The 23,564-nt window shown below is 40.0% G+C and overlaps 1 protein-coding gene across 2 annotated transcripts in view; it reads left to right on the top strand.

Annotated features, from left to right (window-relative positions):
* The window catches only part of LOC122552385 (stearoyl-CoA desaturase 5-like), a 57,922-nt gene that overhangs the window by 11,969 nt on the left and 22,389 nt on the right, over nt 1-23,564 (top strand). The gene's annotated exons all lie outside the window — the stretch shown is intronic.

Below are 23,564 nucleotides of genomic sequence, written 5' to 3'. Positions count from 1 at the left end.
CCTTCACCTGGGCCAAGGAAATGTAGTATTCACCTGCCCACGTTTAGCATACTATTCCCAAATGCACCTGTATGGGCCCCAGAATCTCTCAATTATGTAACATACCCAAACAGACCCATTTTTATGTAAGTTCAATTTTCCCCACTATTACTGTTGAGTTGGAAGTAATTTGTATTTGAGTCACAGAGCTCTTCATAACTCCACTGCACACGAGGTGCAGAACCTCCTGCTTATAAAGAAATAAATGTGCTTCAAAATAATTTGCTCTTTGTACAAACTGGTGTTTGCCGTGATTTCGGTGATAACTTCCCATCTCATTGTTAGAGTGCTATGTGTTCAAGTCTCACTTAAGGACAAAAATGAAGGTTGCAATGTGCAAGGAATGCTGCATTGATAGAGGTGCTGTCTTTTACATGAAATGTTTGACTTATTTGAGTGGACATAAAAAATCCCATGATGCTATTTTAAGGAAGAGGGGTTTATCACCAATATGCTGGCCTATATTTATTCCTCATTCACCAAGAGATCTCGTGTTATTTGCTGGAGTTTGCTATGTGCAAATTGGCTGGTGTGTTTTCTGCATTACTACAGTGACTACACTTTTGAGATGCTTAATTGGTTTTAAATTACTTAGGGGCATCCAAATGCCATTAAAGGTGCTATATAAATGCAGGTATTTTTTTTCTTGCAATTAATGTTGTAGTAAATGATTCTGCACTGAATGCATAGTGCTAGTTATTTGGAAAAAAAAAGGTTTTCCAGTTTTGTGTTTTGGGCAAACATTATAATTAACTGTTTGTTTACTTGTAGCTAGTGTGGACTGTAATGGTGAACAGCAATCTTTGATTTTCATCTTTAAAGCTGAAGAAGGTTCTGACTTATTATCATGATTTGTGGATCATGATACATGAATCTTTGTCCAGTGGGCAGAGGTACTATACTGGGATTAATAGTTTAGGAACATACAAAAGCAGTAGGAGGAGGCTATTCAGCTTCTCGAGCCTGCTACATCATTCAATAGGATTGTGACTAATCTAACTGCTCCACATTCCTTTACCTATCAAGAACCTATCTACGTCTGCCTTAAAATTATTCAAAGGCTCTCTTCCTGAAAAGAAGCTTCTCAAAGGAGTTTCAAAGATGGTCTTTGAGAAAACAACATCTCTTTATCTCTGTTTCAAGCTTAGTTTGAACAGTAATCTTCTGGTTCTAGATTCCTTTCCATATGCACTCTCTCAGGTCCCCTCTGGATTTTATGTTCAATCAAGTCATCTTTTATTCTCTAACCACTCGCAGATAGAAGTTTAGATTGTCCAATCTTTCCACGTTTTAATCTAGTAAACCTTCCCTGAACTCCTACTAATGCAATTACTTCCTTACGTAAGTAAGGAGATCAGTGCTGTACACCGTATTCTAAGTGTAGTCTCACCAATACCCTATACAGTATAACTGAGTAATAACTTATTGCATTAAACTCCCTTTGCAATAAATATTAACATTCTATCAACTTTCCTAATGACTTGCAGCATCTGCATACTTAACCTTTTCTGATTTATACATTAGGGCACCAGATCTTTCTGTATGTCAGAGCTGTGCAATCTCTCACCATTTAGATCCCCTTCCCCCTTTCCTGCCTCTCCCTCCCTATGCTCCTAAGCACTATACACCATCTGGCAGATCTTTGCCCATTCAGTTAACCTGTCAGTATGCTTTTGTAGCTCCTTAAGTCTTTTACACAACCTACTTATCTTTGTATCAACAGTAAATTTAGCAGTCATGCCTTTGCTTACATCCAAGTCATTGAAGTAAGTTGCAAATCTAACACTTCAGCACACATCCCTTTGGCATACTTTTCATTACATCTTGCCAATCTAAAAAGCATTCCTGCTTAGTCTTTCCTGTTACATAACTAATCTTCTACCTAATTCTAAAATATGACACCCTTCACTACGATCTTGTTTCTGAAATAATCCCCGATATGGCACCTTAGCTGTGCCTTCAGGAATCCTAAGCAAATGTGTCCATTCATTCCCTTTTTAAAATTTTAAAACCTTTTTATTAACCTATTTTTCAAATCAGCCTGTTCAGAAATGCTGTTATACATCTCTGGAGCAGATGGGACTTGAACCTGGGCCTCCTTGTCCAAGGGTATGGACACTACCACTGTGCCACAAAACAGCAACGTTGGTTCCCTTTATCCAGTGCATATATCACTTCTTCAATTAATTCTAATGAATTGTTGTGATCTCCCTTTCACAAAACTGCATTGACACAGTTTGATTTCCTTTAACTTTCTATAATATCTTTTATAGCTTCTTCTGTCTTCCTAATGTCAAATGTTAATCTAACTGGTCTTTAGCCTCCTACTTTCTGCTTCACTATCTTTCTAAATTAAAGATTCCACAGTCACTATATTCTAATCCCTTTATCCAGGAAATTGTGAAAAATTAGAATCAAGGCATCAACTATCTCTCTAGCTGCTGCTTTTAGGACCATACAGTGAAGTCTGTCAGTAGCTGGAGACTTGTCACCCTGCAGCATTTCTGTGATGGTCATCATTTTCTTGAATTCCTCCATCCCTTCCATTTCCTGATTTTTCAGTTATTTCTGGGATGTTACATGTATCGTCCTCAGTGAAGACCAATGCCAGTTACCTGTTCAATTCATTTGCCATTTCCTTATTTCCCATCCTTAATTCCCCAAGCTCACTTTCTATAGGGCCAGTGTTTGTTTTAACACTTCTTGTTTTAAATATCTATTAAAAATTCTCTTATTTATTTTACGGCACCGACTTGGAATGATAGGGAGGTACAGTGTGACAGTGCTCTTGCCTTAGTCACTGCATAACATTCTAACAGGTTGTGTCACTCTCCCACAGTGACTTGAGAGCAAGTGTGGAGCAGAGACTGACTGCTTACCTGCAGAGGGAAAAGAATAAAATGAATGATGATACAACTTGTTTGATTTCATGTAACTCTTCATCGCCTATTTTGAACTATTGTTTTCAGAGATCAGCCTGCAGAATCTATAGAATAAAATGATTGGGAAATAAAGAAAGCCAGGCCTTAGTTTTTACATAGACGTCTCTGCATCACCAGCATGATCTTGGGTTAATCGGTTAATGAAGGTTAATGAAACCAGGAAATGGAGGGATGGAAGAATTCAAGAACATCGCGATCATGAGAAAATCATTGAAGCTGCAGACTGAGAAGTCCCCTTGATTGGTTTTTAGTCCTTGAAGAGGAAAGACCTGAAACAATTGAGTTTTTCAGCTTAGTAAACAAGTAATCTTGTCGAGAAATGAAAGACAGTTATGGGTATAGAAAAAGTTAACCTCTTATTACCTAAAGTTAATTTGTAATAATAGAATTGAGGATGTAACATCGAATATTAACTGTTTATTTCGGAGCTGAATTCTATATTTTTGTTATGGAAAGTGAAATGAAGATATGTATTAAATTTCCATTTTGAACAAAGTAGGCAATATCCCTGGAATGGTGTAAGTATCAATTGGATGATGTATTGGTGTTGGGTTCTCTATCATTGAATGATGAAGGGTCGAGCAGCTGTCTTCGTCAAGAGACCATTCAATGCTTTTAGCGTGGTTGTTTATATTTAATGAATCTGATCTGAAATGTCCTGTAATGAGTGGATGTTGGATTGATCAGATTTAAATATATTTTTGTTCAGACGTTTTTCTTCAGTGCTGTGCAAACTGCTTGCTGCCTATCTGATGCTCTGGGTGATGAAGACATGAGTGACTGTGCTTTCCAGTTTGCTTTATCTTGCTTTGGTTTACAAAGATGTGGAATGTCTGCAGAATCAGTTGCTCAGGGGATACTTCCTTGGACATTCCAACCAAGAATGTCAAGTTTGTAATCTGAGAATTTTGAACAATGGCATCACTTTCCTCGCACCCTACAATCTCATTATTACTTTATACAAGATTTTAAGTAATGCACATCACTTCCAGCTCCTCTGTAAGGAAAAGCAATTGGGGGTTATCCAACAAGCTAGATGGTGTTGTTTTGACTAATTTGTGAGTGGGAGAAAATTATTCAATATTTCTAAATCTGTCTGCTGCAATGGCACTAATTATCCCACTGATGGGAAGCTACATCCTGTTAGCACTAGTTAGTTATTCTGTCTCACTGCTGAATAACCTGTGCGGGTGGCTTTGCTTTCCATTTCCTGTTGTTTATGAACAGTGGGAAATGTCTCAAAAAAATTGCATATGATGGGAATCTAAATTTTTCTGTCATTAACAATTCTAGTCAAAACTTTCGGAAATAAATGTTATTTATTGCATTAATATCAGTTAAATAATTGGATTACTGGCATAGTTGGCAAACAGTTGCCTAAAGTCAACAAGGTTCTGAAAATGACACATACATAACAGATCAGAAGTGGTCTATTGCTGCTAAGCAAAGGCATTAGCTAATTAAGAAAACACTCTGACTCCTGAATTCAGGAAGAAATGAAGAACTTTCTCTTTTGTTCTATTCATTGTAGCAAGGCTGACATATCATGTCCACCCTTAGCTGCTCTGCAGTCAATGTTGTCAACTTCTCCTTAAACCGTGGCAGTTCTTATCCATGTGAAGGCGCCATCACTGTGAGGTGGTGAATTTCTGGATTCTCACCTAGCAGTGACGAAGGATGGAAATCTATATGTGGATGTTTGAAGTTTACAAGGGAAATAGGAGGTTAATATTGTTCTTATGACATTTCTATTCTTCATCTTGGTGCTCAAGGTTGCATATATGGTTGAAACAACCTTACTGAGTTGTTACCATGCACTTTGCAAAATGTACATACTGCAGCCATAGTGCACTGATGGATGTTGAGTTCAGTTGGTGGTCAGGATCTAGGGAGTGATTGTCCTGGATTCCATTGAACCTTTTGGTTTGCAGCTGCAGCCATTCAGATAAAAGGTAAATGTTTGATCACACTCTTGATTTGAGTTCATGAGGTGGAGAAGTTTGAAAGGTTAGAAAGTGTATCACTCAGTAGCAGCATTATATAATCATCTAGAAGCTGCATGGTAGAAATCTGCCTCTGCTTCTTTGACAGCATCTTCTAAATCCATGACCCCCATCTTAAGGGCAGCAGGTACATGGGAACACCACCACCTGCAAGTTCCTCTCCAAACCACTCACCATCCTGACTTGGAAAAGTGTTATCATTCCTTCAGTGTCACTGTGTCAAAATCCCAGAACTTGTTCCCTAATTGCAGAAGTGTCTGCACCAGATGGACTGCAGTGGTTCAAGAAAGCAGCTGAGCACCATCTTCTTGAGGGCAACCAGGGATAGGTAATAAATGTTGGCCAGCCAGCCAGTAACACTCACATCCCACAAATAATTTTTTTAAAGCATTTATCACTGAGTATGCAGCCCAATACTGCCCTGTTCTAGTTGCTTTCACAATTCTGATCTTGATGAAGTCCTCATTGCCTTCCCAGAAAGAGAAAAGGTCATTCATCTAGAGTCATTAATACCATCAATGGGTGTAACTCTGGAGACTATGTAATATCTGGAGTGGGGTGGGGGCAGGGTGGTGGTCTGCGTGGGGTCAGTTGCCTAATCGAGCGATCATAGGCTTATTTGAGTGACAAACATTCACCTATCCACAAGGCTTAAAGGTACAAGATCAAGTGAATTAATGTGTCAGCTCTAAAGTGCCTTGACCAATAAAAGTAATTCCAACTGAAACTCTCAACCATCTTCAAAATTTTCATGCAACCAACTCAATTCTAAAACAGTGGGAGCAAATAAAGTAAGTTGTGTTGTACTGTAGCATCCAGACTATTGGGTTTGAGCGTGTCACCAGAGTGGTTCAGTGAAAATGATGCTGAAAATATGATTCCTAGAACAGAACTGTGCAACCTTCATTACCTGTCTGAACAACCTAAGGTGGGAAATAAAGGGGTCAGCATTTCAATAGCTCACAGCTAATGTCAGGAGAGAAAGGACTTGTGGTGAGAAGAGACTTTAAGCTTGAGAGATCCAACATTGTGATCAGTGTGACGCTGTTTTTTTTAAAGTCACCATTTATAGACCTTGATCAAATGGACAAAAGCACTTCATTCATGCATTGGCCATCCGTCAATGCTGGAAAGAACATTTTGAACAATCCTCACTGGCAATCTACAGGGTGGCTGATATCATTCAGTATCCTGTGGTAGAATGTCTAGCTGCTCCACCATCAATGCAGGAACTGCAATAAACCATCAAACAGTTGAAATTAAGCTGAGGTTTCCAAAGATGGCAGACCTTCGCTTGCATCAAGATATCAGCTTTTGAAATGCGGCTATTGTAACTATCTTTCAAGAATAGAGGTAAATCACGCTGTGGGAACTATTGAGGTATTTCACTTTTGTGAGCAGCAGGGAATATCCTGACACACATTCTCTTGAATCACCAACCACCTCAGGGTAAGGAAATGCTCCCAGAGCCACAGTGTAGCTTTAGACCTTCTAGTAGAATCTTTGATATGGGTTTTGTTGTTAGAAATATTTCAAGAACTGCAGTAGGATGTACTTATCGACCTGACCAAGGCATTTCTTTCATTAAATTGAGAGTCTCACTGAAATCTGCTCCAAGGATTTGGACATCTAAGAAAGGTCTTCACATTCCTGCAGTTGCTTTATCATATGATCACAACTGTATTGAGTGAGATATTTGAAACCGATGCTTCAAGGCTTTGTGATCATTTAGTGCTGATTACAATGTATCTTACAATGGCTGACCAACTTTTCAAAGACCATTTTCTCTCTTGTGTTAGTATTAAATAGTGCCTGATGGAAAACTGTTTAATCACAGTTGCCTTTGTGCCAAAACATAACTTACAGCTTTAGACTTACATGATCTATTGTTTACAGGTAACTGCAGTGTCATTAGCTACTCTGGACCAGACTTACAATCTATTGTCTATCTCTTCAATTCTGCAGACTAGGAACTTGACTTGTCTTTGAGTGTTTCCAAAACAAAACTCCAATATCAAACATAACCTGATCATCTAAATATCCCACCTCTCCATTTACGGCAGGGAAGGAAAGAAAGATAAGCAACTCCTGCATTCCAGATTCCATTACCTTGTGGGAAAATTTAACTACCGGAATATTCAGGGCAGAAACCCTCAACACTGAGTAGATGTAATTCTGGAATCCGGGGCCAACTGAATGTTGTCTGTTACTTGTCAGCCCTCCTTTGAATATTGTACATGTTCAAAGTGTACAGTGTAGGCTGATAAGCATTGTGAAGGGGGTGGAATAAAAATAGGCAATTACAGCTTCACTGCTGAGCTTATGACAATGGATGAGTCATACTGCAGGTGGCAGGGATGAGAAATTTTCTCTGAGGAATTCCTGCAGAGATCCCTGAGATGAGTTTGGGGAACCAGGCACCTAGTACCACTTCTGATTTTGTTGATTCTGGTAATGCTATCAGGGATTCTCTTCCTGAGACAGCGCCAGAGGCTGGGTTTGATACATATTTGATTGGAAAGGCTGAGTGGGATTAAACCATTATTATCTTACTAAAATTCTTACACTTCATGCCACAACACATTGTATGTAATATCTGTTCCAATATGTTTAGATATTTACATTGTACGAAGTAATTTCTCAAAGTTGCACAAAGTGTAAAGACCAACGTTAGACTTCATGGTAAGCAAACACAGAAATTGCAGGAAAAGCTGAACCGGTCTGGAATATCTGTGAAGAAAAATCAGAGTTAACGTTTAGAGTCCGATGCCCTGCCTCAGAATTGCTGCCAGACCTGCTGAGCTTTCCCAGCAGTTTCTGTGTTTGCTTCTGATTTGCAGCATTTGCGGTTCTTTCAGTTTTTATTTAGACTTAATGGTATTTGTTTAAAGTGTGCAATGTTATTGGACTTTTTGAAATTGCTGTTCTTCCTTCTTTGTAAACACTGTGAATTTTATTACTATTTATAGCTTCAAAATAAGTTTTGTCAATTTGTGAAGTAAAGTTTGGAATATAGAGCTTTTTAGTACAGGCTGAAGATTTGTAAGATCAGCAGCACCACAGTTTTGTATGTCAGTCAGTGCAAAATTGGCAAATTTACAGATTTTTATTTTAAATGAGAGTTTAGAAATGTAATTGAATAGGTTAACAAGGATTAAAGTTATGTAGAAGTACACTGAACGTGTTCTAACATAACATGTATCTGTTTACTGTTAAATAATTATTTATTTGCTTCCTAATTTCAAACTGGTTTCATTTGTATGCAATGTGAATGAAGCAAAATCTTTCTTGTGTTTCTGCAGATGATTCTTCAGTCTCAGGGGTCAATGCAATTCAATACCATTATTATCTAGCCTATTGCTCAACATTTTCTGTACTTTTGAGTAGACAGGGATAAGTTGTTTCTCCTCTTGATGTGCAACATCACATGTATAAAGGCACATATCTTCTTGCTTACAGGTGCCACGTGAGTGCTAGTCAGACCTTTATATTAGCTGAACACCACCATTAGAGAAAGTGATAAGGGCACCTCTGACTTTTATATGCCACTGTAATGATCTCACTTATGAAAGTTTCTCTGGAAGCTGAGTTTATTCTAAAATAGGATGGAGGAAACTCCCACTATTCTCGTTTTCACCATTCTCGAATTTTGTTACCCGTGCTTTCCTTCCATGTACCACATCTCCCACAATAGTGTCAATGTCCGTTTATCTGTAGTTCTGGAAGATCAAATATGATGTAAAATGGTTACAAAAATAAAATAAAAATTTAAAAAGAATTTCTGCATGAACACTTTGGTGTATTTCTTGGTGTTTGTCTGCTTCCATTTGTGCGTGTGTCATAACATTGTGCAGGCAAGTAACTGGTTGATTTACCAGCTTCACCTTTTATATTAAGAGGTAATATTGCCCATTTTCTGTTTTTCTAGTGAATTGAATTATTTTTTCCACTGATGTTTTTAATAAAATTGTTGTTTTCAGTGATTTTTTTTTTTTTCTTGGCTTGGTCTTTGTAATGTAAATGTTGACATTTTGGTGGACTGGAACTAATCTCACTGATTTCTACCTATAAATCTTACTTGTTTTTGATACCACTGCTTGTGATGTTCTCCAGGAATATATCCCTTGCTGATGGTGAGATGTTACTGTAATATAACATTACTTCCAAAAAAAAGTCAGTGTAATCTGTATTAGCTGTCTTCATTTGTAATTGTTTTACTAGATAACTATTTGTAACTTTTGCTATAGTGATGGATATTTATTGTTGGCATGAATCCAAAAAAAATTCAGATCCTCTGCTTGAAACAAGATGGTAGAATCCTAAATATGATGGACTGTTGCTATGTTAACAAGAACCTACTGTATGGACCAAGGACCCTCCCGACTCAATGCGGTTTAACAGAGAAGTGGGGGGGGGAGGGGAGACAAGCTTGGATGTGTTAAGTTTAATGAGGGGCCGTCATTATGTGGGGAAAAAAACGGCCTGAAGCCTGCACTTTCTCGTGGTGGGACCCGGTCAGCAATTTTACAAGAAGTGCTTTTTCATTGGTTTCCTATCTGTGCTGTTGGTCCAGTGTCAGAGCCAGCATCTCTAACGCCTTATCAGCACAGTCAAGAGTAGTGGTTGTTGCTGGGGGATGCAGAAAACCTCGACTACAACAGGAAGACAAAGAAAAAAGGAAACTGAAAATTCACAGGGCTGAGGAAAAGGGGAGATGTCTCTGGTTACTTTATTAGCAGCACGCCAACCATCATGAGCACTGCATGATTTGGCATCTCAGCTCGGTACCACTGCCACAAAAAGGGAAGAGCAGCAAGGGCTGGGGGTTGTGTGGAGTTGGTTCCTGGCATAGACATTGTGCCAAGGCTACATTGGAGGGGCTCTGCAAGAAGACCTCCCAAGTCAAATTGACTTTTGTGAATGGAATGCACTAGGCCTGTTTTTACTATCACAGGAAATGTGTACTTCCATCATGCAAAGAATGTGTCCTTTTGAAACTGCACCGGATGCAGTTTCCTATTGAACTATGATTTTTGTGGAGGAAGCCAGTTAGAAAATGTTGAGAGGTAGTAGACTCTTCTAGGTACAATAGGGCAGGTTGGTTGTGCAGATACCGAAGAGAAACTTGACCATCTGATTAAATACTGTCTCCACAGATCTCCTAAAAGCTATGCCTGAAAGGTATAGGTCAACCTCCCCACTCTTCTGGTCATCTTATTCCTTAGAAATTGCGCATGACCCCTGCTCCTTCAGCAAAAGCTACAGCAGCAGGAACATTTGGAAACCCATGTCGATAGCCCAAAATCAAGTTTATAGGGTTCAGTGCAGCTGTCAGTGCCAACAGTGTCTCAGGATATCCTAGACAGTTCTTGCCTACAGCTGCCAGCTGCTTTTCAAGCTTTCAGTCTTCTAAATGTGTCCAGAAGGTCACTGATGCTCTATTTGCTAAGGCTAACTCAGTTATTAATTTCCTATTCAATGTTGATAATCAGGCAGTCAGGACAAGCAGGTGCAGGTTGATATCCATTGTACCCTGTAGCCATCGGTGTTCTATCAGTAACCAGCGGTCTTCCTAAATAGGAAGGACTGACACTTCATGAACGTGCCAATCCATCTTTCACCACTAGATCATGCCGGTCGGTATATATTATCCAGGAAACTGTCATGATGCCTACGTTGTGGAGCATTCAGATGCCTGTATCCTTCTGCCCATGCCCCAACCTTGGTATTTACCTGGATGGTTGGCTGGTAGCAAGGGCTACGCCCCTCAAACCCTGGCTCATGTTAACAATCAGGAATCCAGAGTTACGCTGTAATGTGGTACAGCACTGTGTAGGCTTCCACAAGGGCCGTTGTAGAGCAGGCCAGAGAGCTTCTGAAGATGAATTTCTGTGTCTGGATTGGTCAGGTGATGCACGGTGTCCTGCATTACAGGGATGTGCCCTTCACAACCTGACTCTGTAACAAATTCGGGATGTCTTGGGTCTCGGGATGAGATGGAGGAGAGGGAGGTTTCTTCTGAGTATAAAGTCACTGAGGATCCTGAGGTGGCCCAGGAGGGTCCTCAAAGATGCCAACTTGATTGTCAAATGAGCCAGAGAAGGACATGAAAACCTCATGGCCATCTGATTCCAGGGGGACTTATCTACATGGGCATGTTTGTTATGGATTAGCTGGCTGGGATATTGCCATGTCCTCTAGTTTGCTTTTATTTCCGACCATAGTGCAATTCTTTTTTCCTGGCTGCTTGTGATGTGATAGCTAGGCTCCTTAACCTCTAGGTTAACTGCATGTATCTGTAGCTGTATCACCTGAGCATCCTATGAACAGGGTCTTATGGAGGGTAACACTTTCCTGGGTGACTCCTGTATTAAAGATTAGATCAATCAGGGAGCACTCAACCTGAGGAATGCTCCCCTGTCTGTGATATACTACCTGATGTTAGTCCCATTTACCCCTTTCTCCCTACAGTCCTTAGGATCCTAACACTGTTGTTTACAGTGCTGTGCATTCTCTGTGAGGTGTATAGAAATGGTAACACTTCCCTACTTCCCTTATCTTCCAACCACTGCCCCTATCTACCTAATACGCACATACACACACCTCTGCCATGGAGACGACCGTTGGATCCTGCAACCCTTAGATGCAGGTGACCTCCACATTCACGACTTGCGTATGTGGGACTGTCTGATTGTCCAAGATTCAATAAAGTGTTAAACTAATAGGATGTGTGTGTCCCTGAGCACTACCTCTGCAGCTTTTACTGTGATACCCAAATGTCAATGATTTGCTAGGTTATAAGATGGAGAACCAGCACATTGACAGTATTGCTACCTCATCAAAGGTATGCCGACAGAAAGGCAGTCTGTTATTGGGGGAAGCTATGGTGCATCTTTCACTTTAAACAGTCATGTCAGTACTTAGTAGAGAAATGAGTCTCTGTCAAATATTAGAATGATAAAAGTGCTTAGGTATTTGTGATTACAACTATTTCCATTAATGAAGTACCCATAATGCTGAGATACGCGGCAAAGGATTTCTCCTTCCTTTGCCTACTACCTCATCTAGGTACAGGCCCGATAATAGCACCTGATGTGGAGGGAGTCTGACCAGTATGCCCTGGTGACCGTGAAGACTTTGGCAAGGATATTCCGTGGGACCCTCTCATGTTCAGCACAGATGCTGGTCTATCCTCCATAGTGTCTGCCGTAGGCAACGGAGTCACTGGCAGAGGGGTGATGGAGGGCACTGCACCTCAGGAATGCCCTGCGATGAAGATTTCTGCCTGTCCTCCTCGTAAGTGCCTGCTGGCACCACAAGTTTCCTTGGAAAGAAATTGCATCTAAAGTAAAGTCAAGATGCCTCGTTCCCCCTCTTGCCTTGCAGTTGCTGAACCACCATTGTTAAAATGATGGAGTGCAGGTTCAAGTGTGTAACTAGCAGCCACTGAGTTTTCTGTTGGAACTAGGCCTCCAAGTATTTGGACGTCAATGCTACAATAGTAGGACGTTGGATGGATACCCACGTCTTTCACTCCACTCTAATGCAGGTTGTCCCATTTATATATGTCCCAGAAGCGGTCCCAGTGATTCAGGAATCTTAAAACCCTCCCTCTGTACTGCCCAGCTCCCTGAATTCTTGATGCAAGACCTCATACCTCACTGTTTTCCCATATTGTTGATAACAATATATACCATGACCCCTCACTTATCACTCTCCCCTTTCAGGATGCCCCGCAGCCGTTCCATGACATTCCTGACATTGATACCAGGAAGACCCCATTCTCCCTACTACCACCACCACCACCACCACAGTTGAGCTGCTTGTGGTGCCTGAAGCTTGGCGCTGACTGCATTGTTCCGAAGTACCAGCATCCTCCTCAGCTGTGGACTGACAAATTTGAGTCCAGATAATTTTCATCCTCGAGTCTTCATGAGCTAGGCCTGTTGCTGTTAATTTACCAAACCTTCCTAGATTGCAAAAGTACTCAATTGGACTGGAAATGAACAAATATAACCTCTCTAAAGAAAAAGGGAAGGAGGCTGAAAACAGGAAACTATAGGCAAGTAAGCTTGACATTTGTAATTGGAAAGACCATTGAGCCCTGTAGCATAGAAATAGACCCTTTGGCCTAACAGTTTTAGAAGTGATCATTAAAGAGTTTATAGTTGTGCACATAGAAAACTTTAAGATGTATGGGCAGAATCAGCATGGTTTGTTTCAGAGGACAATCCTGTTTAACCAACTTGCTGGAATTCTTTGAAGAAGTTACATGCACAATGAATAAAAGGGAACATGTAGACATACTGTACATGAATTTCCAGAAGGCATTTCAGAAGGGTTAATGTCAAAGGTCATTCTGCTTTTATTAATATAGGAATTAAATAGATGGCAGTCAGATCCAGGGAACTTGTCAGCCTTTAGCCCATTGGATTTCCTGGCAGTTTTTAATCCAATGATGATTGTTTAATGATCCTCCCACCTTTTTGCCACTTGATTCTATAATGTTCTCAAACTGTTTCTGCTGTGAAGACACATCTAAAAAGCTTGGTTGAAGTTTCTGCCATTTCCTTATGTTCTATTATTAATTCTTTAGTCTTGTTCTGTATAGGATCAGTGCTCACTTTAGCTACTCTCTTCCTTTTTGTATACTTATGGAATCTGCGGACTTTTTATACTTAGTGCTAGTTTTCACTCATACTCTAAATTCTCACTTTTTAAAATAATTCCTTGCTGGATTCAAGTTGTTTAGTTTTTCTGGCCTGACACAAATTGCAACATTTGTATGGCTTTTCTTTCAGTTTAACATCAACCTTTTAGTTCATAAACTTTCTTGTAACTTCTTTATTTAGCAGTTGATGATGTATCCTTTTACATAGTTTTTCTTTTTGAATTGAATATATATCTGTTAAGAATTCCGCTAAAAAATATGCTATTACCTTTCTACTGTCTTACCTTTTATCCTATTTTCCCAATCCACTTTCGGCAATGCTATTGTCATGTTCTTAATTTCCTTTATTTAAATTTAAGAAAGGAGTTTCAGATCCACATTTCTCACCTATTATGTTATTTTGTGATCACTGTCCCAACTGCCTCCTGTGGCAGAGAATTCCACAGGCTCTCTGCTCTCCACTCTCTGGGTGAAAACATTTCTCCTCTCATCTGGTTGGTTGTTCTATGAAACTCTTCCAAGTACACCATTTGAGCTTTTTCTCTATAGGTTACATTTGCCAACTTGATTTGCTACCTAGCTAACTACATTAATCTCATGCACTGACTGTAACTTTCTCCTGTATAAAATCTAACCCAACCAATTATTACTGAGATACAATTAAACTATATTCATCTCCATCATCTTTGTAACTTTTCCAAATAATAAATCTGCCAAGTATTTTTATTGTACTGCTTATTGCTCATTCTGATGTAGCCATTAAGTTTGTTGGCACATTTCTGTCAATAGATTCCATCTTTAATAACTTTGGCAAGAACAAGTTCACCAATTCACAATAGGAAATGGTCTCCAAAACGTTTGGCTTGGTTTTTGCATGTATGAATATATTTTAAATCAGTGAATGAAATGCAGTTTGAAAGTGAGTTGGTAGACTTGGGGTAAAAGTTCACTCACATTTCTGATGTGGAATTGGAATTGGTATTTATGGAATTTACCCTGACATAGTTTGATTAATATCCCTGACATGAACATCCCAGAAAACATTAAAATAAAACAACATTAAGATCCACTCTGCGGGTCTGCTTAGACATGTCACGGTGAAGTATAACCTCAATATGCAACTGACAGCCTCTCTTAAACGTCCTTCTGTTTCTTTCTTTCAGTAGTTATCAGTTTACTGCTTTGTCTTCATTGATCAAGATTTTAGTACAGTACCCACTATGGGAAAGTATCACCAGGGCCTAGCTTGTGGTCAGAAATTGGGCACAACTTCAGATTAGAAGCAGGATCTATAGAACCTTAACACAGAGGTATGTCAAAAAATCTGAAACTTTGCTCAAACTCTGATGTGTGCCTAATTGATAAACAAAACTGACAAGGAATCTTCTGCCACAGTACCATTTTCTCTCAGTATTCTCCTCTCCCTTGATATAAAGTCAGAGAGATGTACAGCATGGAAACAGACCCTTCACTCCAACTCATCCAAGCCGACCAGCTATCCTAAATTAATCTAATCCCAATTGCCAGCATTTGGCCCATATCTCTCTAAACCAATCATATACCCATCCAGATGCCCTTTAAAGATTGTAATTATACCAGCCTCCACCACTTCCTCAGACAGTTCATTATCTTTAGTATATGGAAAGCTGTTCATATCTCTCAAATATAAGCAATGATTAAACCTCCATGATTGTTGGGGGCAAGAAATTCCAAAGATCCACCACTGTCTGAGAAAAGACGGTCCTTCGCAAGGCGGCCTTTATGTGGAGCCACAGAAAATGGGGGAGATACTAAATGAATATTTTGCATCAATATTTATTGTGGAAAAGGATATGGAAGATGTAGACTGTAGGGAAATAGATGATGACATCTTGCAAAATGTCCAGATTATAGAGGAGGAAGTGCGGGAGGTCTTGAAACGGTTAAAGATGGATAAATCCCCAGGACCTGATCAGGTGTACCCGCGAATTCTGTGGGAAGCTAGAGATTGCTGGGCCTCCTGCTGAGATATTTGTATCATCGATAGTCACAGGTCAAGTGCCGGAAGACTGGAGGTTGGCAAACGTGGTGCCACTGTTTAAGAAGGTTGGTGAGGACAAGCCAGGGAACTATAGACCAGTGAGCCTGACCTCGGTGGTGGGCAAGTTGTTGGATGGAATCCTGAACGACAGGATGTACATGCATTTGGAAAGGCAAGGACTGATTCAGGATAGAGCTGAAAAATGTGTTGCTGGAAAAGCGCAGCAGGTCAGGCAGCATCAAAGGAGCAAGAGAATCGACGTTTCGGGCATAAGCCCTTCTTCAGGATTCGGAATAGTCAAAATGGCTTTGTGCTTGGGAAATCATGTCTCAAACTTGACTGAGTTTTTTGATGAAGTAACAAAGAAGATTGATGAGGGCAGAGCAGTAGATGTGATCTATAGGGACTTCAGTAAGGCGTTCGACAAGGTTCCCCATGGGAGACTGATTAGCAAGGTTAGATCTCATGGAATACGGGGAGAACTAGCCATTTGGATAGAGAACTCGCTCAAAGGCTGAAGACAGAGGGTGGTGGTGGAGAGTTGTTTTTCAGACTGGAGGCCTGTGACCAGTGGAGTGCCACAAGGTTCGGTGCTGGACCCTCTACTTTTTGTCATTTACATAAATGATTTGGATGCAAGCATAAGAGGTACAGTTAGTAAGTTTGCAGATGACACCAAAATTGGAGGTGTAGTGGACAGCGAAGAGGGTTACTTCAGATTACAACAGGATCTGGACCAGATGGGCTAATGGGCTGAGAAGTGGCAGATGGAGTTTAATTCAGATAAATGCGAGATGCTGCATTTTGGGAAAGCAAATCTTAGCAGGACTTACACACTTAATGGAAAGGTCCTCGGGAGTGTTGCTGAACAAAGAGACATTGGAGTGCAGGTTCACAGCTCCTTGAAAGTGGAGTCGCAGCTAGATAGGATAGTGAAGAAGGCGTATGGTATGCTTTCCTTTATTGGTCAGAGTATTGAGTACAGGAGTTGGGAGGTCAGCTGTACAGGACATTGGTTAGGCCACTGTTGGAATATTGTGTGCACTTCTGGTCTCCTTATTGAAAAGATGTTGTGAAACTTGAAAGGGTTCAGAAAAGATTTACAAGGATGCTGCCAGGGTTGGAGGATGTGAGCTACAGGTCGAGGCTGAACAGGTTTGGGCTGTTTTCCCTGGAGCGTCGGAGGCTGAGGGGTGACCTTAGAGGTTTACAAAATTGAGGGGCGTGGATAGGATAAGTAGGCAAAGTCTTTTCCCTGCAGCGGGGAGTCCAGAACTAGAGGGCATAGGTTTAGGGTGAGAGGGGAAAGATACAAGAGACCTAAGGAGCAACCTTTCCACGCAGAGGATGCAAGAGACCTAAGGAGCAACCTTTCCACGCAGAGGATGCTACATGTATGGAATGAGCTGCCAGAGAATGTGGTGGAGGCTGGTACAATTGCAACATTTAAGAGGCATTTTGATGGGTATATGAATAGGAAGGGTTTGGAGGGATATGGGCCGGGTGCTGGCAGGTGGGACTATATTGGGTTGGGATATCTGGTCGGCATGGACGGGTTGGACCGAAGGGTCTGTTTCCATGTGTACATCTCTATGACTCTATCTCAATTACTTCTCATCTTTAGCACCATCTTTTTGATTATGTCTCTGTTGATTTTAGAAGCTCCAGGGCAAATAACCTTTCTGCATCTACTCTATTGAGTCCTATGAGACTTTTGCCATGCTCTAGTATGAGAACAGAATTGTATGGCAATTCTACTGTGTAAGGGTGATAATCAGAGCATCAGGGGACTTCCTTAAGCTCTAATTCAGCATTAGAAAAATAGTTGAAAATTTCCTACAAAGCTTTCACCTAATTTCCAAGCTGCACTGCATTCAACAGGTTAGAATATATTTACATTGGCATAATTTAGAATGCAGTCAGAATGTAAAATTGTTGGTGAATTTGCGTGGAAATTCACAAAATACTACAGTTTGCTCAACTAATGTAGTCTGAATTGATATTCATTCTTCAGAACAGGATGACTTTTGGTCTCCATCTAATCGAACTCTTTCCTATGTTATATATGAGAATATGTGTGACAGATTTCAGAAACTAGGCCTAGAAAACCTTCATTTGTAGTTCTAACATTCTTCTTACCGAAAATCAAGTTTTTCCTTTCACTTTTCACTTTAAAATGACAGGTTGTTTGCAAGGCTCTGGATGTAAGTGATAATGAGAAAATCATGAAAAGTTTACATCACTTGAAATACCCCAATGAACTTATACTAAAACTAAACATTAAAGTTTCTGAAATTGCAAATCTAATCTTTCACACACAATTATAAATCTTATCAAGTCTCCTTAGATACCACCTTCCAAACCAATGGCACCTCCCATTCAGAAGAATAATGACGGCAGATATTTCGGACCACTTCCACTTGAGTTCCTTTCCGAGCCCTCACTGTCCTGACTTGGAAGTGCAGGTGTCCCACTATATCTGCAGGTGATACGTTCCAAGACCTACCGCAGATCCCCGAAACTGCAGATAGTAGTGAAACCTATCATCTAAACAGGAAACATACCTTCCTAGCAGCCTCCTGGAATTATTTCTGGAATGTTCCATGGAATATTTTCAGACCGTGGTAAACCATGGATGATTGAAACCGTGGAGACCGAATCTGTGGATACGAGAGTTCTACTGTATTTCAGCATTCTATACTGTTGTTCGGTCTAAGTTCTGGAACTCCATCCATATTGGCAATCCCTTCCTCAAATGCAATGGATGCAGAAGCTTTAAATATGTTTAAGGCAGATGTAAGTAGATTTTTGATGATTAAGGGGATGAAAGATTATTGGGATACACTGGAACATAGAGTTGAGGTTAAAATCAGATCAGCTGCTATCTGAATTGTAAAGTATGCTTAAAAGGCCGAGGGTCCTTGTTCCTTGCTTGTATGCTCACTTTAGTGGCATTGAATTTACTACATTTAAAAACGTTAGCAGTCTGATTTTTAAAAAATACTTCAACATACTGGTTGAACCAGACTTTGAGCAGTTGGAGAAAGGCAATAGATGCTGGCCCAGCCAGTAATGTCACATCCAATGATTGAATTAATGAAAACCTAGGGAAGTAACGTACACACAGGAATCATGTCAATGGCTGTAGTATCGCCTGCCTGGTCCTCTGAAATTCCCTATCACTTGTTCTTCTATTTTTCAACTTCTTCCTCCACCATCATCCATCTCTGTACAGCTAGGCAAGCCATGGTACAGTGATGTGGCTCTGGCTGCACTCTCCTGAGGAACCATTGTCCATACCAGTATCTCAAATGCAACGCCGATTAGCAAACAAGGGAGACTGAGAGGACTCCTGCCATACCTCTGGTTTTTTTTAGACTGCCTCTTTTCTCTCTGCCTGTATGGTCCTAATCTTTGGGATGACTGCCTCCCTATATGTGTTTTCCACATCTCACAGTCTTCTGCCTCATTAATGAACACAGTCTCCAGCTGCTGGTTGAGTTCTAAAATCCATTACTTGAGCTTCAGCAGCTGGTATACTTGCGGATATTTGTCTGGGTCACATGGAAACACGGCTTTTTTACAAACTCATTTGATACAACCTGTGGATCTATTGAGAATTCCAGCAGAATTTAGCAATTTGCTAGATCATGGCAGGGGGTAGGGGTGTTGCAAGTGATGAAGATATGGTTGGTTTCGATTCTACCTCGTTCTGTTCCCCCTTTACTGCAGGAGTTATACATTTCAAAGCTCTTATTTGTAATCTTGTTGCTAGCATGCGTATCTAGATCCTGATAATTACTGTTTGACAGGTTGAAATGAGTGTGTTAATACAAATTCTCTTTCACTCTATGGCTGTCTCAGTAAGACCATAATAATGGGTTCAGTAACCTGACTCACTATAGACTTTGGCACCAATCTTTGCTGGCGTTAATCCCAGTGTGATTACCGTGTTCCAGCTGACACACCTTTGATAGTCAGAGGTTAAGAGGCAGTTTGTACAAAGAAGTGCTGAAGTGTTGTTCTGAGCACAACAGGCAGGAGTCTCGTCAAAATGACTAATTTTTTTAAAGTGTAAGATGGCTGCTTGACGTATGGTTGAGATTGTGTGACTATGGCAGAATGTAATGGACATTTGTGATTACATTTCAATTCATCCTCTCCCTCTTTATACAATTGTCATGAAAATTTTGAGTTGACCAATCTACACTGCTGTTCTAGTGCATTAGTAACTTGTTATTCTTGTCACTGTCTGCATATGCATTGCATACATAAACTTTAAATTGTGCTGGTCCCTTCATAATGCACGTGCATGTTGTTGGCTGTTCATCTGGGTGATGTTCCTTCACTGGGGAATATTGTTACAATGTCATGTTACAATGTCATTTATTGTCGTCCTAGTACATGTTGTTCCATTTTGGTTGTTGATTTATTTGCTGGTGTTAGATTTATGAACTATGCAGAATTCGTAAATTTTCCACTGTTTTCCTGATCAGCACCCTGCCTGCAAAAAACCCTCTTAATTACACAACCATTTATTTGTACTTCTTTCAATGTATCGTGCATTTATTGCTCACAGTGCAGTCTGCTTGACATTGAAGACAGGTACAGTTTACCTTTCCAGATCACTTCCGTTCACACCATAGTTATCACTCCAGATTTCCAGTTATCTGCTATTTTAATCTCATTTTAATCACACTCCGACCTCTCTGCCTTCAGTCTCTGTTCCAGTGAAACTCATGGAAAGCCTGAGAAGAAATACTTCATCTTTCAATTAGGCACTTTACAGTCTCTGGACTCCATATTGACTTTAACAGTTTCAGACCAAAACAATTGCTTCAATTTCTTTGCAAGATGATGCCACCTTTCCAACTGACACATCATCAAGACTTCCCTTTAATTTTTTTTACTTATTCCAATGTTGTCATTTCCGGTGTTGTACTCATTCCTGTTTTCCATTCTACCACAGATCTTTCCTTTTATTCTGTTGCTCACTTTCCCCCTATCCTATTCTGCTTCTGTACTTGATTTAAAACTGCAATATTGCTAACGTTTTCCAGTTGTAATGACACATCATCTTAAAGTTTTAACTTTTCTCTGTGAACACCGTGTATTTTTATTTTTCTGTATTTTTGATTGTGCACTGAAATGGGAAAAGGATTGTTTTAAAAACTAACAATTGTAGAATGAATTGCTGTACTTTGTAAAACCATCACTCAGCACTTATTGTAAATGCTGTTTTACACTGTTATTTGTTCAATTAGTCGGGAAGTTTAGTTGCAGACAAACTGGACCAGGGAATGTTTTCTGAGATTTTGTCAGCTACAAGTACCTGATTGCTCTGTGGTGTGATAACTAAATGTTCATCCCCAACTTTATTAAGTTAGCACAAAATATATCAAAACATACACTTTAAATACAATTGAAGTAGTAATAAATAATAATTATTGTTATAATTCAACATATGAAGCAATCAAAATGCCTATACATCATGTTGACTGTAGTTCTCTATTGACTGACCAGGTCATTCTTTCCCTGCAGTTGTAAATTTTTTTTAACAATTTTGTTTGTGCTTTAATTCTAGGGATGGATGCAATACTTGTAAACAGTGACTAATAGTCCAATTAGAGTTAATTTTAAACCAGCTGCCACTACCTTAAATCTATGACTCTGTTTATTGACCTCTGTTTTGAAGGAAAAGGTTATTCCTATCTATGCCCATCATACTTCACTGAGATCTCCCATGCATTGAAGGTGGCAGGGAAAGTTGAAAAAAGTGGTTGAAAATGCATACAAGATCCTGAACTTTATAAGTAGAGGCATGGATTACAAATAAAGGAAATTATGATGACTTTTTGTATAAAACACTGGTTTTACCTCAACTTGAGTATTGTGTCCTTGAGTATTCCTAATTATAGGAATTAAACTTTTTAGAAAGGATGTGAGTGGGAGCAGCATAAGTCTAAGAATATAGTTGCAGGGATAAGAGACTTCAGTCACCTGGAAAGGTTAGAAACGCTGGAGTTGTTGTTCTTAAGCAGGAGGAGGTGAAGAGAATGTTGGATAGAGGTTTTCAAAACCATAAAGCGCATAGGGATCTTTCATTTCACAGAAGGGTAGAGAACCAAAAGTATCAGTTTAAGACAATTAGCGAAAGAAGTAATAGCAACATTTTTATGCAGTGAGAAGATAGGCTCTGGAATGCCCCACCTCAGAGTATAGTCGAGGTGTATTCAGTTGTGATTTCAATAGAGAATTCAATTCGTACCTGAAGAAAATAAAAAATGCTGGGTCATGGAAAAAAAGCAGCTGAATGGAATGTAGACATGACAAATATTTATTATCTAATCATTCATGAGATGTAAGTGTCCCTGGCAATGCCAGCATTCATTACCCATCCTGAATTTCTTCTGAGGCCAGTTAAAAGTCAAAAATATTGTTTTGGGTCTGGAATCACAAGCAGTCCAGACCGGGTAAGGATGGCAGATTTCCCTTCTTTAAAATCCATTAGTAAATAGGGCAGATTTTTGCAGCAATTGATGGTGGTTTCATGGTCACCATTATTGAAACACAGTTTTCATTTCCAGATTTAGTGAGTGAATTTCAATCCCTCCAGCTGCCATGATGGCATGTGACCCTAGCATCAACCTGCATCTTTGGATTACCAGTCCAGTGATATATGCACTTTGAAACCAACTGCTCTAATGGACTGGCTGGCTTCCTTCTGTGTTGTAATCTTTCTGTGATTCTATATCACCTGAATTAGACCCTCTGTCATCACGATAACTGATAGCTAATTAATCAGATCACTGTGACAGATAGCTGCTGAATTCTGATGAATGGTTTTGCTTTTACTCCTAGGAGGAGGTGTTAGCAATTCTGGAAAGGGTGAAAATAGATGTCCTCTGGACCGGATGGGATTTATCCTAGGCTTCTCTGGGAGTCCAGGGAGGAGGTTGCAGAGCCTTTGGCTTTGATCTTTATGTCATCATTGGCTACAGGAATAATGCTAGGAGACTGGAGGATAGCAAATGTTGTCCCCTTGTTCAAGAAGAGGAGTAGAGACAACTCTGGTAATTATAGACCAGTGAGCTTTACTTTGGTCGTGGGTAAAGTGTTGGAAAAGCTTGTAAGAGATAGGATTTATAATCCTCTAGAAAGAAATATGTTGATTAGGGATAGTCAACATGGTTTTGTGAAGGGTAGGTCGTGCCTCACAAACCTTATTGAGTTCTTTAAGAAGGTGACCAAACAGATGGATGAGGATAAAGTGGTTGATGTGGTGTATATGGATTTCAGTAAGGTGTTTGATAAGGTTCCCCATAGTAGGCTATTGCACAAAATACGGCGGCATGGGGTTGAGGGTGATTTTAGTGGTTTAGATCCGAAATGGGCTAGCTGAAAGAAGACAGTAGTGGTTGATGGGAAATATTCATCCTGGAGTTCAGTTACTGGTGATGCACTGCAAGGATCTGTTTTGGGGCCCCTGCTGTTGTCATGTTTATAAAAGACCTGGATAAGGGTGTAGAAGGATGGGTTAGTAAATTTGCGGATGATATTAAAGTTGGTGAAGTTGTGGACAGTACCGAAGGATGTTGCAGGTTACAGAAAGACACTGATAAGCTGCAGAGCTGGGCTGAGAGGTGGCAAATGAAATTTAATGTGAAAACATGTGAGGTGATTCACTTTGGAAGCAACAGGAATGCAGAGTACTGGGCTAATGGTAAGATTCTTGGTAGTGTAGGTGAGCAGAGAGATCTTGGAGTCCATGTGCATAGATCCCTGAATGTTGCCATTCAGGTTGATAAAGGTTGTTAAGAAGGCATACAGGGTGTTAGCTTTTATTAGTAGAGGGATTGAGTTTTGGAGCTACGAGGTAATGTTGCAGC

This window comes from Chiloscyllium plagiosum, chromosome 1, assembly GCF_004010195.1.
Source record: "Chiloscyllium plagiosum isolate BGI_BamShark_2017 chromosome 1, ASM401019v2, whole genome shotgun sequence".
Lineage (NCBI taxonomy): Eukaryota > Metazoa > Chordata > Chondrichthyes > Orectolobiformes > Hemiscylliidae > Chiloscyllium > Chiloscyllium plagiosum.
The sequence above is the reverse complement of the archived record's forward strand: the minus strand, read 5'-3'. Positions and strand labels throughout refer to the sequence as shown.